The sequence below is a fragment of the Mobula hypostoma genome, chromosome 10 (genome assembly GCF_963921235.1).
Source record: "Mobula hypostoma chromosome 10, sMobHyp1.1, whole genome shotgun sequence".
NCBI lineage: Eukaryota > Metazoa > Chordata > Chondrichthyes > Myliobatiformes > Myliobatidae > Mobula > Mobula hypostoma.
This window is the reverse complement of record NC_086106.1, coordinates 114,571,730-114,576,548: the sequence shown is the minus strand read 5'-3', so window position 1 is coordinate 114,576,548 and position 4,819 is coordinate 114,571,730.

Below are 4,819 nucleotides of genomic sequence, written 5' to 3'. Positions count from 1 at the left end.
TGCCCCCCTTATTTCAGCAACATTGCGGAGCTGAGCTGAGCAGTATTTATACAAAGCCAGGCAAGCCTCGAAAGGCGGGGTTTCTGAATCAGCCAATCGAATCCACTCCTTTCAGCCAATCAGATGGCTTCATCATTCGTTTTGCTGTATCAGTTTATCACTGAGACTTGTCCAAGTGGTCCGAAGTTTCTGCACTTCCCAGTCATTCGTGGACAAGCCGGCTGAATAATTTTTTTCTCTCTCTTTCAAATGCAAAACACTTAAAATTACAGCTCCGTCTCTCACTCAGAGTCGAGTTAATAAGCCGAGACGCCCACATAACCGCTGCCTTTTACAGAAATACGACACTTGCACATTTAAATCGCACAGTAATTAATCCTACTGTATGTATAAAAAAAGAACAAAAGAGGGAAACACTAGATTTTCCCAGTTTTATTTTCTCGATTACAATGATAGATCACCAGGATATCTATTTGGGAAGCAGGATTGCCAGTATGCTGTTTGGCACTGAATGGACGAGCTCTGCAATTTTGTTACCCTCAGCACTGACAATAGCGCTCTAAAGAACTGAGTAATGAATAATTACACCTCCCGCTACCAATTGGCCTTACATGTATCTCCACGGTTACAGCGGCTTGACCAGGCAGCTGAAGAACGCATTTCAGATCTGAAGCATGGTTCCGCAAATGGTAACGAAGCCACAGATCGCCCAGATATTTAAACCTAATAATTTTATGACCAGATGGCCCTGTGTACACTGTATCCCTCTGATGTTTGACCCTATTAGAGAGATACCCCTCTCCTCACCCCCCCCCCATTCATCCTGCTTAAATACAATTATGTTTTTCTCCTCAAATCTAATGCGGGGTATTCGTCGTGAAACATGAACTCTGTTTCTCCTCCCGCAGGTGTAGGTTGAGTGCATCCAGCATTTTATATTTTTATTTTAGAGTTCCGGCACCTTCCGTTCACTTTACTTTCAGTTCACTATAAGTGCAAACTCTGTCGCTCTTTTGTCAGTCAGCGCTTTTTGGTTTGTCCGCAAGCGAGTGGTACCCGATTTAATGTGCACCGCTGCTATCCACAGCCGTTGGTGCACTCTGGGGTGGGTCATTAACGCAGAAAGACTGCACTGAAGACAACAAGAACATAAATAATTTAGACAAACTTTCGGTGACGGCAAAAAAAGACAAGTGGTGGCGTTGTGACAGTCCCGCAGAACAGCAGTCCAAAATAAATCCTTCATGACTCAGAAGAAAATTGCTGTGCAAACCAGTCACCGACACTGAAAGACCTGACAAGTATTTGGATGTGTCAGTTGATCTAGCAAAGATGTAGAAAGCATTTTCAGCTTTGATATCTTCCTTTCAGAGGCAAAAAGATAAAGATAATCAAAATAAAATTAGCCAAATTTTGCATTTCACACTGTATCTGAGTGTACTGATCCATAAAATAATAAATTTAATTAGAACTTTTAAATGATAGAAAATGCTGAAAGCTGTCAGCAGATCAGGTAACATTTGTGGAATTGACCTTTTTTTTCAGCTCAGAAAGCTACACCAGAATTGGAAGCATTTGTCTTTGACTTGAAATATTAAGCTTGTTTGCCCATTGTTGCCTGACCTACTCAGTTATTCTAAAAGAAATTCTGCCTTTATTTCCACTACTGAGTACATTTTATAAGGAGCGCTGCCAAAAGAAAAAGTAGCATCCATCTTCAAAGACCCCTTCCAGGCCGTCCTCCCTTCTCACTAGTACCATAAAGCAGGGGGTAAAAAAGCCTTAGGTCCCACACCACCAGGTTCAGGAACAGTTATTCCCCTTCAACCATCAGGTTCCTGAACCGGCGTGGATAACTTCCCTCACCTCAGCAATGAACTACTCCACAACATGCAGACACAATTTCAAGGACTCTACAACTCATGTTCTCAATATTATTTATTTACTTCTTTACTTTTATTTACACAGTTTGTTTTTTGCACATCGGTTGTTTGTCAGTCCTCTACTATCAAGATGAAGCCACACTCAGGTTGGAGGAACAACACCTTATATTCCGTCTGGGTAACCTCCAACCTGATGGCATGAACATTGACTTCTCAAACTGCCGTTAATGCTCCTCCTCCCGTTCTTACCCCATCCTTTATTTATTTATCCATTTATTTATTCATTCATTCATTTATTTATCTATCTATCTATTTATTTGTTTATCTGTTTATGTATGTATGTATGCATTTATTTATTTATTATTTCCCCCCTTTTTTTTCTCTGTCCCTCTCACAATAACTCCTTGCCTGCTCTCCATCTTCCTCTGGCGCTCCCCTCCCCCTTTCTTCTCCCTACCTCCCATCCCATGATCCTCTCTCTTCTCCAGCCTTGTATCCCTTTTGCCAATCAACTTTCCAGCTCTTAGCTCCATCCCTCCCCCTCCTGTCTTCTCCTATCATTTCAGATCTCCCCCTCCCCCTCCCACTTTCAAATCTCTTACTATCTCTTCTTTCAGTTAGTCCTGACGAAGGGTCTCGGCCCGAAACGTCGACTGTGCTTCTTCATATGGATGCTGTCTGGCCTGTTGCGTTCCACCAGCATTTTCTGTGTGTTGCTTGAATTTCCAGCATCTGCAGATTTCCTCGTGTTTGGGTTGTTTGCCAGTCTTCAGTTATGTATTGTTTTCCGTAAGTTCAATTGAATTTCATTATTTTTCTGTAAATTTCTGCATGAAAATGAATCTCAGGGTAGAATATAATGAGATATGCTGTACTTATGTTGGTCATGAACTTACATTTACTTTGAATTTGCTTTGACTTTGACCTTATTTCAGATTTTGAAGACAGACTCGGGCGGATTGAACGGATGAGACCAATGGAAGGTCCAACGGTCAAGAAGGCGGTCTCTGCAAGTGTCGTGGAATGTATAGAGCAGGACAAGACACAGAAGACCTCCTGGTCATCCAGTGCGCCTAGTCCCATCTCCAGTCGTCTCGACTCTTGTCTTGCCACTGGATCCAGATGGGAATTGGGAAGAGAGAGTGAGGCTGACGCTGCTCAACTCTCCCTCACTTAAATCCAAATCATGTGCTAGTCTCGACACCACCATCATCATAATGGTGTCAGAGTCTTCATCGACGACGACGATGGAGGAACAACATTTCAGGTTTTTAACACCTATAATTTTATGATTTTCATATAATGAGACAGTATTGGTGTAGAGCTATTAGTGTGGTAGTAGGTTTGAGGGGCAAAATAGTCCAATCATGTTTTACCATGCAACTTCATTCAAAGTTCTTACATTCACTGATAATGAATGTTGTACGATCTCCTGCAAGAAACTGACTGTATGTGGGTTTCAACTGAAGTCAAATTGGACTGAACTACATTTCTTTTTCTGCAGTCCTCAGCATTTAAATAGTTTGCTAATGTGCAATAGGCTCAAACATGAGAAATGATCCAGAAGATCACTGGACTAAACCAGTGTTTGGCCTTTGGATTGAACCAGCGTGCTTGGAGATCAATATGGGAGATAGATTTTTAATGGAATATGACCTTCTTGAACTCTCAAGACATTTGGAATAATATGCTACACAGAACAACAATTGCTCAGCTAGCATATATTTATTAAAATCTATTCAACCTGGTGACTGATTATAAGAGTATAAATTAAGTTTTTAAAAAAGGACATGTTGAACAATGTTAATGCTGAATTATATTCATTTGGAGCTGTGATACTTCATGCTGACCAGATTTTTCATTTTGTGCATTTGGCTAGACTACATGCACACTTTCTACAATAGTGAATGAAAGCAAGGAATTGGACAAAGTTAGCTGATCCACCATCATTCACGTGTCGTCACCAAATCATTTCATCTTCTGATAAAAGATTCCACAAAATTATTGCTTGCTGGCCTATAGTAAATAGTCTAAATGGACAGGCTTCGTTAAAGTGACCTTGGTATTAGAAACATAGAAAATCTACAGCACAGTACAGGCCCCTTGGCCCACAGAGTTGTGCCGAACATGTCCCTACCTTAGAAATTACTAGGCTTACATGTAGCCCTCTATTTTTCTAATCTCCATGTACCTATCCAAAAGTCTCTTAAAAGACCCTATTGTATCCACCTCCACCAATGTTGCTGGCAGCCCATTCCATGTACTCACCACACTCCGAGTAAAAAACTTACCCCTGACATCTCCTCTGTACCTACTCCCCAGCACCTTAAACTTGTGTCTTCTCGTGGCAACCATTTCAGCCCTGGGAAAATGCCTCTGACTATCCACATGATCAATGCCTCTCATCACCTTATACACCTCTATCAGGTCACCTCTCATCCTCCGTTGCTCCAAGGAGAAAAGGCCGAGTTCCCTCAACCTATTCCCATAAGGCATGCTCCCCAATCCAGGCAACATCCTTGTAAATCTCCTCTGCACCCTTTCTATGGCTTCCACTTCCTTCCTGTAGTGAGGCGACCAGAACTGAGCACAGTACTCCAAGTGGGGTCTGACCAGGGTCCTATACAGCTGCAGCATTACCTCTCGGCTCCTAAATTCAATGCCACAATTGATGAAGGCCAGTACACTGTACACCTTCTTAACCACAGAGTCAACCTGCACAGCTGCTTTGAGCGTCCTATGGACTCGGACTCCAAGAACCATCTGATCCTCCACACTGCCAAGGGTTTTACCACTAATACTATATTCTGCCATCATATTTGGTATTCTTCACATATCATTTCCCAGTCAATGACCATCTCCACAGTGAGTTACCATAATAAACATCCATTGACCGGAAATTTAATCTGATCAGCCTATTAAATTCTATGGCTATG